General features: G+C 44.9%; 1 protein-coding gene across 1 annotated transcript in view; it reads right to left on the bottom strand.

Annotated features, from left to right (window-relative positions):
* The window catches only part of LOC138258810 (zinc finger protein 551-like), a 56,930-nt gene that overhangs the window by 15,061 nt on the left and 24,754 nt on the right, over positions 1-17,115 (bottom strand). The gene's annotated exons all lie outside the window — the stretch shown is intronic.

The raw sequence follows: 17,115 nt of genomic DNA on the forward strand, positions 1-17,115 counted from the left end.
GGAGTCAATGAGAAGAAAACCAAAGCTCCCTCTACATGTGCATTCAGTATGTGGGGGTCTAGAATGTAAAATCATACAGAGCTCATTATTTACATAAACCATGTACATATCTATGTCACACATACTGGTCTTTCCTCTCCCTGATGAAGTTACTGTCTGTTTTCTCTGAATGCACCCTTTTCTGTATGCTTTTCCCATCCCACCACTTTGCCTCCCACCTTTAAGTGACTTTCTTTCTTATGTGAGAGTTTTATGTTGTTAATCAGTGTTTGTGTTTCCAGACCCATTCTTATAGGGGTTGACTGTAGCCAATTTCGGCAGCCTCAGATCCTATGAATTCTCCTCCTGGCTTCTTGAGCATTCACTTTCTGCATCTGGACCACAAGTCTGTCCTGCTTAGCAGTCTCTCGGTGCATGCCTCATTGCTCCAGACAACAGTGAACGCAATAACCTGTTTTGGTCTGAATTCTTTACACTCTCACACAACTCCATGCATCTTCTGGGGCTTCACATTATACAAATGGCCCCATGACTAAGGAGCCTATACAGGTGGCAGTGTTACGCTTACTCTCTTGTGCACGATGTAGGAAGGTGCCCTCTTTCTGGCGTGGTTACCCCCACTTTTTGCCTGCTGTCAGTGTGTTTTGACTGTGTTTACTGGGATCCCGCTAACCAGAACTCCCGAGATTGTGCTCTCTCCCTCTCAACTTGGTTACTTAGGACTTAGCACACCCTACAATTGGCATACTGATGCCCCCATGTAAATCCCTAGTATATAGGACCTAGGTACCCAGGGCATTGTGGCATCAGGGGATCCCCATGGGCTGCAGCATATATTATGCCACCCATGGGGGCCCATGTAAAATGTGTCTGCAAGCCTGCCTTTGCAGCCTGCGTGAAAAGGTGCATATTGGTTGTATGATTCCATGCACTATAGGGCCTCCTTAGATGGCCCCCAGCAATGCTCCTACCAGTCTTCTGAGGTTTTCCAGGCAGCGCGCACTGCTGTCACCCCACAGACAGGTTTCTGCCCTCCTGCTGCTTAGCCTGCTCAAGCAGAGGAAGGCAGAGCAAAGGGTTTCCTTTAGGAGAAGGAGGCAACACCCTCTCCCTTTGGAAATACGTGTTACATGGCTTGGGAAGGGTAGCCTCCCCAAGCCAATGGTATGCTTTGAAGAGCACATTTAGTGCCCTTCTTGCATAAACTGGTTTGCACCAGCCCAGGGACCCCAGCCCCTGCGCTGGTGCAAAACTGGACTATGGAAAGGGGAGTGGCCACTCCCCTGTTCATCACCACCCCAGGGGTGGTGCCCAGAGGTCCCTCAGGTGGCCACTTGATTCTGCCATCTTGAATCCAAGGTGTGCAGAGGCCCCTGGGAGCATCTGAGTGACTAGGTCAGGCAAGTAATGTCACAGCCCCCTCGTCGTAGGTGGTCACCCTGCTAGGTGACCAATCCCCCTTCCTGGGCTATTTAGGGACTCCCTCCAGGGTGGGTCTTCAGTTTCAATGTGCAAGATTCCAGCAGGACTCCTCTGTATCGTTTACTTCATCTTCTGGAACCAGGACTGCAAATGGACCCTCCAGGAACTGACAAAATGCAACTCCAGCAATGACTCCACTCTGCAACAATGTTTCGCCAGCTCCTTTAGCCAACTGCAACCTTTGCATCCGCTGAGGGCGACGACTCAACCTGCACAAGAAGCAAGAAGGAATCTCCCTTGGAGTGAAGGAGTCACTCCCCTCATCCGCAGGCACCAACTGCAACGGCGTTTGGCTGCAAAACTGTGTGAATCCTGCAACACAGGTGGTAGTCTGGAGTGGTCCCCTCGGTCCTCTCTACCAGATGTCCAACTTGGAAGACAGAAAGCCCTTGCCTCTCCTTGCAGGACAGTACCCCTATGCACCACAACTCTTGCACTTACCAAGGCTTGTAGGCTCTTCTTCCAACAGATCTTCAGGCTCTGTGTAGTCCCGGCCTCCTGCCTGCAGCTCAAGCGATGTGGGACTCCTCTGGAGGTGTGCTGAGTGGGCCTCACTACGACTCCTGTGCCTGCTGCCTGTGAGTTGCCTGTGAGGGCTGCATCCTTGTCTTCTGACTCTCCTCACTGCTGGGGGTCACATGAGACTCTCCTTACTGGGTTGAGTCACCTGTTGTGTAGCCATTTTAGTAATAGCTCCATGCACATTATTTTAACACATTAGGCCTGCCGCTGTGCACTTTAACCTAGATATATTTTAATTGGCTTCGCTTTATTATTGTTACAGTAGCCGCTTTTACAGACTTGTTTTATTTTCTATCTATCCAACTGTTTTTGCCTAGGCCAGCAGCTGCTCCGGCTCCTGTGCACTCTTCCAGGATCTCCTTTGTGCACAGCCAAGCCTGGGTCCCCGACACTCTAACCTGCAGTACACAACCTTCTGAGTTGTCCTCCGGCGTCGTGGGACTCCCTTTTGTGACTTCGGGTGGACTCCGGTTCACTTTTCTTCTAAGTGCCTGTTCAGGTACTTCTGCTGGTGCTGCCTGCTTCTGTGAGGGCTCCCTGACTTTCTGGGTGCCCCCTCTGTCTCCTCATCCAAGTGGCGACATCCTGGTCCCTCCTGGGCCACAGCAGGATCCAAAAACCCTAACCGCGACCCTTGCAGCTAGCAAGGCTTGTTTGCGGTCTTTCTGCGTGGGAACACCTCTGCAAGCTTCTTCATGACGTGGGACATCCATCCTCCAAAGGGGAAGTTCCTAGTCCTCTTCGTTCTTGCAGAACACTAAGCTTATTCCAACAGGTGGCAGCTTCCTTGCACCCTCAGCTGGCATTTCTTGGGCTCCTGCCCACTCTCGACACTGTCGCGACTCTTGGACTTGGTCCCCTTGTCTTACAGGTACTCAGGTCCGGAAATCCATTGTTGTTGCATTGCTGGTGTTTGTTCTTCCTGCAGAATCCCCCTATCACGACTTCTGTGCTCTCTGGGGGTAGTAGGTGCACTTTACACCTACCTTTCAGGGTCTTGGGGTGGGCTATTTTTCTAACCCTCACTGTTTTCTTACAGTCCCAGCGACCCTCTACAAGCTCACATAGGTTTGGGGTCCATTTGTGGTTCGCATTCCACTTTTGGAGTATATGGTTTGTGTTGCCCCTTTACCTATGTGCTCCTATTGCAATTTACATTGCTTGCATTACTTCCTTTTGCTATTATCTGCATAATTTTGGTTTGTGTACATATATCTTGTGTATATAACTTATCCTCATACTGAGGGTACTCACTGATATACTTTTGGCATATTGTCATAAAAATAAAGTACCTTTATTTTTAGTAATTCTGTGTATTGTGTTTTCTTATGATATTGTGCATATGACACCAGTGGTATAGTAGGAGCTGTACATGTCTCCTAGTTCAGCCTAAGCTGCTTTGCCATAGCTACCTTCTATCAGCCTAACTTGCTAGAAACACCTCTTCTACACTAATAAGGGATAACTGGACCTGGCACAGGGTGTAAGTACCTCTGGTACCCACTACAAGCCAGGCCAGCCTCCTACAGTCTCCCACACCGCAGGCGAATCTGCCGCTCGAAATCCAGTAGTCTCATTAGAATAATGAAAGCCTACGCAACACACCCATGCACCTTACTGCTCCCCGGCAGCTCTGCAACTCTTCATCTGCGACACTTGTCTTTGCCAAGGCTTGTTGGTGGGTTTTCCACACCAATGACCAACTGCAGCCCTTCTTCTGGCTTGGGACATCATCTGCATCACTTCTGGAACTCTTCTCCTGCTTCAGTGCTACACAGCTGACTCTTTGTCTTCACCGTCGACCTAGTCCTGCATCTCCAGAAGGGAGGGCCGTGGCCCAACTCGAACTGGACTTGGTCCTCTTTATTTGCAGGTCCTCTTCTGTCAGGATCCACCTTTTGGTTCTTCCAGTCTTGCACAGTCCTTTTCCGAAGTTTACCTGTGGGTTTGGGGAAAAACCAGGTACTTACCTCTCTTCTCCTGGTCGCTGGGGGACACTCTGGTGCTTAACTTTTGGGGGTTCCTAGTTCCTCCAGCTCCCCTCTACAGATTCCACTTCCTTGGGTGGGGGATTGTCTTTCACATTCCACTTTAGTATATGGTTTGGCCTCCACCTAGGGTCTTCATTATGTTCTGTTATTTCACTGTTTGCTATTGCTTTCTATGCTAATAACTGACTTCTAATGTGTACAATAGTGTGTTTACTCACCTTCTAGTGGAGTATTACCTGTACAGTATTGTACAAATTGTGTTACCATAATAAAGTCCCTTTATTTTGTACAACTGAGTGTTTTCTTTCATGTCTGTAAGTGCTGTGTGACTACAGTGTTATTGCATGAGCTTTGCATGTCTCCTAGTTCAGCCTTGGCTGCTCATCCACAACTACCTCTAGAAAGCCTGGCTTCTAGACACTGCCAGCAGTTCACTAATGGGTGATACCTGGCCCAGATATAAGGTGATAACACCATAGGTGCTCACCACACACCAGACCAGCTTCCTACACACAAGTAGAGGTCCTGAGCAGTTGCTGTCACTTCTTCAACTCTCTTGTGCATTGCCCTCACTTGCAACTCTGGCATGGTTAGAGCAGGGCAGATGCAGTGACCACTAGAGCTTAAGTCCTTGAATCATGGTCCGTAATGGGTTTCACTCTCCCCAAAGCAGGGTCCTGAGCTCCAGCTCAGACCCCTTTTACCCCAAACCATGGCCCTGAAAAACTCCAGTCATGCTTCCAGATTCCCGCCTGTTGGAACTCTTGTGGATTTGCCCCTTAAGGATTTATGAAAGCTTCATTTCTTGATGGCTCACAGGAGCTGCATGGTGAGCTAGCACTGAAAGTGTTGGTGTATCTTTTATTTCTTTCTTAAGCATTTCTCTGTTATCTATATCCATATTAGGTGCTTCTTTCCTTTTCCCTCTCCAAAGTGAGGTTAGGTGAGGTGAGGCGAAGCAAGGCAATGCGATGCAATGTGTTTTTGTGAAGCTCCCTATCACACGAGACAATGTGCATTTGTAATGTGCACTATAACATGCGAGAGTGTTCCTCTCAGTCGGGTATTGGTGTCTTCATGCAGCATCAATGAAGACCTGCAGCGTCGTGGAACAATCGTCTCAACACATCAACACAGACCTGCAGCGTCATGGTAAAGTCGCTGCACAGCCAGGTTACAGCAGCTGAACTGATGCTTACAAAAGTTCAGAGATTAAACATCTGGTAGATGGGTCATGCCAATATCCATACAATGCTGCGGGCAGAGAGAGAATAAGTGCTGTGTCATCAATTAGGGAAAGCAGTTCAAGGGGCGCAGGACAAGTACTGGGAGACAAGAACAATCTCTATTTCTTTGTTGAAGGACAAGAGAGTGAGGACTACTCTCATTGCAGATGATGGGGTAGCAAGAGGAGGATTGTAAAATTTTTCTTCTCTTGCCTTGAGGATCTCTAATCTCATCTGCTTTTTGCTGCAGATGGCGCAGAAGCAGCCAGATAGCGAGAATGTTTCATGTTTAACGTCTGTTCTTCAGTAATGGATGGCCTTACAAATGGGACCAAGTGATTTGAACTTGATATGGAGCGAGACAATGAGGTCATGTGATCAATCCTGTACTGGTCAATGGTGAGGTAGATAGAGGAAGGCCTCGTCAGAATTGTAGTGGGAGTTGACAATACCTCCTTAAATGTTTGGGGGGGATGGCAGATTGCAACCTTTTGCGGGATTTGTACACTGGGAAGAAGTGTTTAATCCTTCTTAGGAGGCTTAGCTGGTACCAAGTTTTCATATCCTATGGGAATGGAAGGCTGGGATAAAAGTGCAAAACCAAGGACTTGGAAATGGTGGGGAGAAAGGGTTGATGCTATCCAACTGCATGTCAGTGCAGGTCTTCGTTTCAGGAGTTAAGCTTCACACTGCATATAAGGATGGCTGAATTAAGTTTGAGAGAGAGAAAGCTGAAATGTTACAAACACACCAATGTTTCTCCTCCAGAGCTTTCAAACTAATTGTCTATCTAACTTTAAAAGTTATTGCCAAGCTCATTAATTCTATAGCTTCCTTAATACTACTGGGATCACAATACCTTTACAATTGGGATTTAGGCCACTTCATGGCACTCTAACTACTCTGCTGGGCTTTTGGAATGACACCTTCATTTTGTTGATGCAGTGGGTTGAATCCCACCTCATTCCTCAAACCTCTCTGTGGCCATCAAGACAGTGGACCACCTCTTTTCTTGATGGACAGATGCAATAGATTAAACTGGGTTTTTACATCATAGAAGCTGGGGGGTGAGCTATGTCACCCCCTGTAGGAGGCTGGCCTGGCTTGTAGTGGGTACCAGAGGTACTTACACCTTGTGCCAGGTCCAGTTATCCCTTATTAGTGTAGAGGAGGTGTTTCTAGCAGCTTAGGCTGATAGAAGGTAGCTATAGCAAAGCAGCTTAGGCTGAACTAGGAGACATGCAAAGCTCCTACTATACCACTGGTGTCATATGCACAATATCATAAGAAAACACAATGCACAGATATACTAAAAATAAAGGTACTTTATTTTTATGACAATATGCCAAAAGTATCTCAGTGAGTACCCTCAGTATGAGGATGACAAATGTACACAAGATATAAGTACACAATACCAAAATTATGCAGTAATAGCAAAAAGAAGAAGTAATGCAAGCAGTGTAAAGTTACAACAGATTGCAATAGGAGCACATAGGTATAGGGGCAACACAAACCATATACTCCAAAAGTGGAATGCGAACCACAAATGGACCCCAAACCTATGTGAGCTTGTAGAGGGTCGCTGGGACTGTAAGAAAACAGTGAGGGTTAGAAAAATAGCCCACCCAAAGACCCTGTAAGGTAGGTGTAAAGTGTACCTACAACCCCCAGAGAGCACAGAAGTCGTGATGGGGGATTCCGCAAGGAAGACCAACACCAGCAATGCAACAACAGTGGATTTCCGGACCTGAGTACCTGTAAGACAAGGGGACCAAGTCCAAGAGTTGCAACAGTGTCGAGAGTGGGCAGGAGCCCAGGCAATGCCAGCTTAGGGTGCAAGAAAGCTGCCACCGGATGGAAGAAGCTTCGTGTTTTGCAAGAACGAAGAGGACTAGGAACTTCCCCTTTGGAGGATGGATGTCCCACGCCGTGAAGAAGCTTGCAGTGGTGTTCCCACGCAGAAAGACCGCAAACAAGCCTTGCTAGCTGCAAGGGTCGCGGTTAGGGTTTTTGGATGCTGCTGTGGCCCAGGAGGAACCAGGATGTCGCCACTTGGATGAGGAGACAGAGGGGGGTGCCCAGCAAGTCAGGGAGCCCTCACAGAAGCAGGCAGCACCCGCAGAAGTACCGGAACAGGCACTTGGAAGATGAGTGAACCGGAGTCCATGCGAAGTCACAAAAGGGAGTCCCACGACGCCGGAGGACAACTCAGAAGGTTGTGCACTGCAGGTTAGAGTGTCGGGGACCCAGGCTTGGCTGTGCATAAAGGAAATCCTGGAAGAGTGCACAGGAGCCGGAGCAGCTGCAAATCATGCGGTACCCAGCAATGCAGTCTAGCGTGGGGAGGCAAGGACTTACCTCCACCAAACTTGGACTGAAGAGTCACTGAACTGTGGGAGTCACTTGGACAGTGTTGCTGAGTTCCAGGGACCACGCTCGTCATGCTGAGAGGGGACCCAGAGGACCGGTGATGCAGTCTTTTGTTGCCTGCGGTTGCAGGGGGGAGATTGAGTCGACCCACGGGAGATTTCTTCAGAGCTCCTGGTGCAAGAAGGACGCATGCTACCCCCAGAGCATGCACCACCAGGAAACAGGCAAGAAAGCCGGGAGGATGAAGCGATACAAGTTTGCAGTAGTCGTCTTTGCTACTTTGTTGCTGTTTTGCAGGCGTCCTGAGCAGTCAGCGGTTGATCCTTTGGCAGAAGGTGAAGAGGGAGATGCAGAGGAACTCTGGTGAGCCCTTGCATTCGTTATCTGATGAGATCCCCAAAGCAGAGACCCTAAACAGCCAGAAAAAGAGGTTTGGCTACCTAGGAAGGAGGATTGGCTACTAAGAGATGTAAGAGCCTATCAGAATGAGTCTCTGACGTCACCTGCTGGCACTGGCCACTCAGAGCAGTCCAGTGTGCCAGCAACACCTCTGTTTCCAAGATGACAGAGGTCTGGGGCACACTGGAGGAGCTCTGGGCACCTCCCAGGGGAGATGCAGGTCAGGGGAGTGGTCATTCCCCTTTCCTTTGTCCAGTTTCACGCCAGAGCAGGGCTGGGGGATCCCTAAACTGGTGTAGACTGGCTTATGCAGAGATGGACACCATCTGTGCCTATCAAAGCATTTCCAGAGGCTGGGGGAGGCTACTCCTCCCCAGCCTTCACACCTATTTCCAAAGGGAGATGGTGTCACACCCTCTCTCAGAGGAAATCCTTTGTTCTGCCTTCCTGGGCCAGGGCTGCCTGGACCCCAGGGGGGCAGAAACCTGTCTGAGGGGTTGGCAGCAGCAGCAGTGCAAACCCTGAAAAGGCAGTTTGACAGTACCCGGGTACTATGCTAGAGACTAAGGGGATCATGAAATTGTCGCCCCCAATGCCAGAATGGCATTGGGGGGACAATTCCATGATCTTAGAGATGTTACATGGCCATGTTCGGAGTTACCATTGTGACGCTGTACATAGGTAGTGACCTATGTACAGTGCACATGTGTAATGGTGTCCCCGCACTCACAAAGTCCGGGGAATTTGCCCTGAACAATGTGGGGGCACCTTGACTAGTGCCACTGTGCCCTCACACTAAGTAACTCTGCACCCGACCTTCACCAGGTGAAGGTTAGACATATAGGTGACTTATAAGTTACTTAAGTGCAGTGGTAAATGGCTGTGAAATAACGTGGACGTTATTTCACTCAGGCTGCACTGGCAGCCCTGTGTAAGAATTGTCAGATCTCCCCATGGGTGGCAAAAGAAATGCTGCAGCCCATAGGCATCTCCTGGAACCCCAATATCCTGGGTACCTCAGTACCATATACTAGGGAATTATATGGGTGTACCAGTATGCCAATGTGAATTGGTGAAATTGGTCACTAGCCTGTTAGTGACAATTTGGAAAGCAGAGAGAGCATAACCACTGAGGTTCTGGTTAGCAGAGCCTCAGTGAGACAGTTCACACAGGGAACACATACATATAGGCCACAAACTTATGAGCACTGGGGTCCTGGCTAGCAGGGTCCCAGTGACACATAACAAACATACTGACAACATAGGGTTTTCACTATGCGCACTGGGCCCTGGCTAGCAGGATCCCAGTGAGACAGTGAAAACACCCTGACATATACTCACAAACAAGCCAAAAGTGGGGGTAACTAGGCTAGAAAGAGGCTACTTGCTCACCCCCCCCCCACACCCTAGGGCTCAGCTTTCTCTACTGCACAATTAAATATATTTTCAATTTATCATTATTTTCAGGGTTCCCATGTGTTTGTCCACTCAAATGCTAACATTCTGATACATCATTACCCATTCCAGTGCTTGATCTAAATGTGTGTTATACAAAGTCCAAAAGTGGATGACTGAGAACTATCTTCAAAGTATACAAAAAAGTGATGGGTGGAATGCTTGAATTAATCTCAGCCACTGGTAATCACTCGGGTTGCATTGCAGTCCATCATTAATTTGCACACCATGCTACCTCAGATTGGACCCACTCATATGCAAATCAGTCTTGAGCCTGCTCCAAAGGGAACAGTACATCCCAAACTGCTAGGCCAGGTCCTCCCTGAATCAGAACACAAGCAACCCAGGACCAGTTTCACACATTTCAGTTCCTCAAATATAGGTTCAAAAGTGACTGGTAGATCATGCTTCAGCTAACACTTCCCGCTCTATCATAGAGCAGTTTCTCTATGAACCAGACAAAGAATGAAAAACAGATGCCAGTCTTCTTTTTTGTCAGTCTAAATGGGAAAGGACAGCTCCAGCTCTCACTGCACTTGCATTAACTGTGATAAAGGTCTTTATACCAATTTGGAAAAGGGCTAAAACTTTTGCATTTACTATGTATGCTTTTACATTTAAAAATGCTGATTGTTCCTTATCCCCTCATTTAAACATCTTCCCTTTTCTCAACGCCCTCCAATTTTCCCTCTTGTATGCAAAGCCTTCCACAAATATAGAATCATATGCCACAAGACCCATGAACAATCTGAGTTTTCCTCTGCAATCCGGCCCGGCAACATTAACTATGGCACTCACCAGGTCAGACTTTGGTCTAACTCTTTCACACAAATTCAAATATCGTAAATATTCCACTTCTTGTTAAAAAAAAATCTCCACTTTTTCTTTAGAAGCGTGAGACCTGAGTTAGAAATCCTACTAAAAAGCTTATTGTGATACCTTTTCGGGACTTTGAATGAACACCCCCAAAACCAGAATGTCATCTACACAAAATCTAAATAAGCCATCTTTTTTTTTGTGATGACCACAGGAGAGATCCAGTCTGTGGCATCCAATGGTTAATTCACGCAATTCTTAATACCCTTATTCAATATAGCCTTCACCTTGTGTCTGATGGCCACTGACAGGTACAGCTCCCTTCCTTAACATGATCTTATGTACATATTCCTTTGATTCTCCAAATCTATTTTCAAACACACTTTTGTATTTACTGAGAGCTCTCAGATTATCTAGGATATTCGGGTCATATCAGTCCAAAGATCTCGGATCAACTATGATATTCAGGTTGTATTGATGTGTCCATCATCAGTTGAGTGGACCAGACTTTGCGACATAAACCTTGCTATATATTTCCCGATCCTTATATTGAATGTTTACTGATGTGCTACCAACAACATCAACGTTAGCTGCTTGGTAGACTTTCAGATTTACATCCTTGGGTTAAAGATCTACTCTTGGCCAAGTCTTTTGGAAAAATAGTGTAGAATGACCCTGAATCTACCGCCGACTGTAAAAACATTGTTGTTTTTAAGTTGATCTGCCACTATAATTTTTATTTGTAGAAATCTAAGTATCAAAGCACACAACAGAGTCCAGAAAAAAATCTTCATGATTTAATGGTGTTGTGGTGAACAGAAGTTGTTGTTTATTCCTCAAGTTTTCCCCAGTATCCAATGAAACAAATACCTGAGAATCAATGTCAAGCAGTGTGCCCATGCAGCACTAAGTAAAATCACCAAAAGACAAAGACCGGGCAGAGACAAACACGTTATCTGTCAATACAGTGCTGTAACACCCACGTAACTCCTCACCAGTCCCAAATCAATTACAAGTTGCTAAAAACGGTTACCTGTAAAGGTCATCTAATTCAGCAACATGTTCATCACATAACTTTCGTCCAGTGTATGTAATGAAATTTATCTAGCCACCACCTGGTGTATGGCCGTTTGGTGGAAATTCCAGTAAAAGTTATTGGAAACTTTGAATCGCATATATTCTAAAACAAACAAATGCACAGATCAAATAAGCAAAGTACACAATCTAGTGTCTACTGTTGATTAATAGTATAAAACATATCCTGACGTAGGATTCTCGTGCTGGATTCGGGAGGCAGCACCACCACTTGTGGGTGACTGAGTGACTCCCATACTGTCTGGTAGCTGTCAGCCTAACCCTTTTGACTAACTAGCAGCACCACATCCAAATCTGGAAAGTAACGGTGATTCGTGGCAGCCGGACGCATGACACTCTCTAACTCCTCAGGGAAGTAGTGTTCAACAAATCTCACCCCTTTCTCTCATTGGCAAAGTTGCATACACACACATCGGCAAAAGGAAGAGATGCAGGATAGTTTTCAATGCATTTATTGCAAAGACTGCAATCTATGATACATATATGAGCTGCAATTACAAGAAAGATGAGACAGTTTGATTAGGACTGTTATGATCAGTGAAAATAAAACAAACAATCCAAGCACATTGGAATAACAGATGCATAAAAATACTACCTAACACCTAGCTTCTAACGAAAGCATAGTGTTGATAGCCCAAATCTGCCCGTACTAAGTCCAGGTAAGAAGTACCCATCCTCATTATCTGAAATAGGGGTCTGCCCGCCGTCTCCTTTGTTGGCTGTAGAGACAGAGGTGAGGTTGGCAACGTAGCAATGAATTGGCATGTGGAATAAGATGGCCTCCTGGCTGGAATGACCCTCTATCTTCTTCTGGCCTGTGTGTTGTTTTATAACAAACCCTGTTTACTTCTTAGAAATAGGCCTGAAGTGATCATGTGCCTAAATGCCAAAGTCATCTAACCACTCTTGTGGCGGCAATATCTTGATAGAATATCATGTACCACACTGGTCATCCTTGAGAAGAGGTACATTGTGAGATGTCGTGTACTAAAAGCAATAAACAACATGTTCACAGAATTGCAGCTGATTAGAAAACTGAAACATCACTGCTAAAAGTCAGTTACGCTAAAATGAATTAAATGATTACATGAAAACCGAGCATGTAACTAGGGGAAAGGGCACAGGTCTAAACTGAAGTATATGTGCCCAAATGAAGTTCTGAAATGAATCCACAACAATCTCCAGCAGGGCAAAAGATTTCTACCTTAAACGCTGTCACGCAGTATAAATGTAGGTATGCAAGTAATTAAAGGTGGTCGTGATACACCTACGTGTAAAAGAAATAACAATGTTGATGTCAGCCGAGCTTCTCCTCTGTTGCCAAAGTCATTGTACGGTGTGCTGCCTAGACACCAAAACCGCGTCCAATCTTTCTGAGAATGTAGTGTCCATCTCCCTCTGAGATCAGGAGTAAACGCTGAGTACAGCATATGGTTATAAAGTGTCTGGCAGCAACTGCTGGCATCCGCATAGACAGAGGACTATAGCATAGTCTGTAACTGCGGATTTGGTCACTATCTTGGCCCAGTACACAAGGGCTGTGTTAGAAATGGGGTCTCTGGTTGGCAGGCAGTGAGCAAGCACTCTGTCCAAGCAGGGACCCTAGTCAGGGTAAGGGAGTTACATTCTTCACTCAGATAACCCCTTCTCAACTCCTTAGTAGCTTGTCGCAAGCAGTCAAGCTTATCTCAAAGGCTATGCGTAAAGTATTTGTACCAACACAAACAGTAATACAGTGAAAACACTATAAAAGGACTCCACACAGGTTTAGAAAAAATAGCCAATATTTATATAAATCAAACAAGACCAAAATGACAAAAATCCAACATACACAAGCAAATATATGATTTAAGTAAAAAGAGTCTTAATCCATAGAAATCAATGGATGTGTTGTTTTTACATCAAGTACCTGGTAAGCGTAAAAAATAGAGCTGCGCGGCAGAGCATGTAAGCAATGAATCGATTCCTGACTCGCAAGTGAGGCTGTGCATCAATTCTTTTCCGTTTGGGTAGGTGATGCGTCATTTCTCTCTCCTGCAGAAGAGCGATGCTTTGATTTGCAGACAGGCAGCCTCAGGTCCGTCCATGTTCACTGTGGTTTTGATGCCCAGCGATGAGGCATGCAGGTGGTGCATCGATTTTTCAGCCCTGAGGCAGGTGCTGCATCAATTGTTCTCCTGCTCGGCTCCAGCGTGTGAATTCCAGCCTTGGTTCCACCAGCTTCTCCTTTCAAGGGCCCAGGGACTGGCTAGGGCACTATTTGACAGGGTAGGAGTCTCAACAACAGAGTCCAGGTGCTGGCAGAGGAAGTCTTTGATGGCCCTGATACTTCAAAACAGGGGGCAAGCCCAGTCCAAGCCCTTGGAGACACTTCACAAGCAGGAAAACACAGCAACATCCAGTCTTTGTCCGCTTTAAGGTAGAAGCAGCAACTGCAGGCCAACCCAGCAAAGCACACTCACAGGCAAAGGGGCAGTACTCCTCCTCTATCTCTTCAGCTCTTCTCCTCGGCACAGGTTCCTCTTGATCCAGGAGTAGTCTAAAAGTCTGGGGTTTTGGGTCCACTACTTATACCTAGTTCTGCCTTTCAAGTAGGCAAATTTAAAAGAAAAGTATTGGTTGTTCACAAGATCCTGCTGTGTCCAGGCCTGGCCCCAGGCACACACCAGGGGGTTAGAAACTGCATTATGTGAGGACAGGCACAGCCCTTTTAGATGTGTCAGTTCCTCCCTCCCATCTCTAGCCCAGGAGACCCATCAGGATATGCAGGACACTCCTCATCTCCCTTTGTGTCACTGTCTAGAGGGAATTCACAAACAGCCCAAATGTCAGTCTGACCCAGACGTGGATTCCACAAGCAGGCAGAGGCACAGAATGGTTTATCAAGAAAATGCCCACTTTCTAAAAGTGCCATTTTCAAACTGACAATCTAAAAAACAATGCAGGAAAAAAGCAAAGTCCCACTCAACGAATTCTTGGGGTTATCAAATTCAAAGTTTATTGCATTGCTATTCAAACATTTTACTTCCAAAAGTTCAAAGAAAGTCACTTCATTTCCTTTAGCGAAGGCAACATCCAAAGTACTGACACGAGAAAAAAGAAACAGCCAACACGTGTTTTGCCCCCTCTGGCATTATAAGCCAGGGCTTTCTCAAGGCTGAAAGAAAAAAGAAAAATCAAGACTCGTTGATAGTGTTGATCAAGATGGAGCGAAGGAAAATTATCGAAAAACCTTCAAGAACCACCGAAACATGAACAAGAAAGCAAAATTCTGTGTGAAAGGTGTTACCGATATGGAGTTCCAAAAGTTGGAAGAATCTTAAGCCCAAACATGGGAAAGAATTGTTTTTTTTTTTAGTAAACTATTAGAGTGAGATACAGAGTCCTTGGGAGTTAAAGATAGAGCCAAATATAGAGCATTTTGGAATCATATAAGAACCGAACATGCTACCGGTTTTGTGATGTTATTCTGTCCGAATAGCTAGAAAGAAAATACATTTGCAAATATTAAGTCCCAGAAATAAATGCGGTCATTTGCGAGTAGTTTCATAGTCACTCAAGATCTTTTTTAAGAATTTTTTTTTGATTACAGAGAGGTGTACAGGAGAGTGATGAAATAGTGATGGAGCATCTAGTGCCCAAGTCCAGAAAAAGCTAAAAGTATCCCAAAGAAAGAAAGGATAAACCAGTACTAGAGTGTAAAAAGTGAGATAATACAAGTAAGAAAATTATTATATTAAGCTGAGCATACCGTAAAGATTAACAAGCATTTATAATTAGAATATTAAATCAGTCATATTCTGTAAGAAAATATATTAAACAAATGTTGAGGCATTTCAACATGAGAAGAAAAAGTAATGATAATCGTGATATCAACTATAGTATAATTAAATGAATAACTTAGATGAACCTACAAATTATATTAGACCATCAAAACACACATTCGGTGTTTACGGGGCTCGTTGGTCAAGAGGACCACCTTACTAATGGTAAAATGGGTTATACTTGTTAACTAAAGGCATACGCTGGGTCAAATAGACTAAGTTTCTGTATATAACAAGAGCGCTCCTTTTTCTTACCTTAAGGTTGCATAAAAGTCGGAGACGCCGATTATCAAACGCAAGGAGCCGTAAGAAGCGGAACGGGCGCATTAAGCGTTGCGCTCGCAATAAACGAGCCTTTATCACCTGGGTAGTTCCTAGCGTCGTTCGGTTTACAGTAAAAACAAACGATGGACTACCATAACTAAGGACAGGGAGCGCCATCTTAAAGTGTGGAGGAAAAAGGGGGAAGAAGACAGCAGCCATTTTTAAACGATATAGTAGATCATTGGGACATGGATTGGCCATCTTTATGGGCACAGGATATATATACACAATTGCTAAGTCATGTTAATTATCAGGTACAACACCTGAATTAAATACAAAGTGAAGAATATAAGAGCAAAGTTGAGAAAAAAGAAAAAAAGGAAAGAAATACAAGAGTCAGTTTCAAAATAGAGAAAAAATAAATCTAAATGAGAGCTTATAAACGACTAAGGTGTGAAAAAACAGGAAGAGAAAGAGAAGAGTAAAAGAGGGAAGCAGGAAAAGTGGAAAAGATGGAAAAGATTACATCAAAACAGTATTTAAGCATACGTAATCTCAGGGGAACATACATCTGGTAAAATTTGAACAAAGAATATTGTACATGGTAATTTAAAAAACTGGAAATAAGACAAAGTGAAACAAAATGAAACAAAAAGAAACAAAAAGACCCTTTTCTACAGTAGCCAGAAGTGCCATTCATGATCTTTGTTGAGACCCTTGTTGACTGTATCATATTTGATAATAAGACGGCTTTCTTCTTGACGTAGTCGCAGTGACATATTACCACCTCGCGGAGAGGGTGAGATACGTTGTAGACCACTGAAGGTAAAAGTACATTGTTGTGAATGACAGTTTTTAAAATGTTCAACCAGTGGTGCTTGAGTGTCAGATTTTTGTATGTTCCGAAAATGTTCCTGGATTCTGATTTTTAGTGGGCGAATCGTTCTGCCAATATAGGTTAAATTACAAGGGCACCAAATGGCATAGATAACATAAGTACTGGCACAGTAAATAAAATCAGACATCCGATGCGTACAATTATTGATGTTAACAGATGTAGATTTGGAAAGACCCAATTTACATACAGAGCATTTGCTACAGATAAAAAAGCCTTTTGGTTTTGGCGGTAAGAAAGTAGTAGAAGGCCTCTGTTGGAGAAATGAGGGGCAAAGTTTATTGCGAAGATTAGGTGCCCTCCTGAAGCCTATTTGGGGGTGGTTGGTGATATATTGATTAATAGAAGAATTGTTCAAAAGTAAGAACCAGAATTTTCTAAGTGATTTGCGAATGTAGTTATGACCATTATGAAAGGTGGTAATGAAACGAACTGATGTGTTCTTATTGTTTTTTTTGGGTGTATTCAGCAGTAGGTTCCGGTCCATATTTCTCACTTCATCTCTGATAGTATCTAGAGAGGCCTTATTGTACCCCCTGGATATGAGTCTCTTGGTCATTTCAAAGGACGTATTATCATAGTCAGAGGTATTAGTGCAGTTAAGTCTAGCTCGTCTAAATTCTCCTTTTGGTATGTTTCGAATGGTACTAGATGAATGGCAACTAGTAGCATGGAGGATTGAGTTAGCAGATGTCATTTTGCGAAAAAACTTTGTCTGAAGTTTATTATCTTCAACATAGATCAAAAGGTCAAGATACTCAATTGAAGAATTGGAA

This window comes from Pleurodeles waltl, chromosome 9 (assembly GCF_031143425.1).
Source record: "Pleurodeles waltl isolate 20211129_DDA chromosome 9, aPleWal1.hap1.20221129, whole genome shotgun sequence".
NCBI classification, from domain to species: domain Eukaryota; kingdom Metazoa; phylum Chordata; class Amphibia; order Caudata; family Salamandridae; genus Pleurodeles; species Pleurodeles waltl.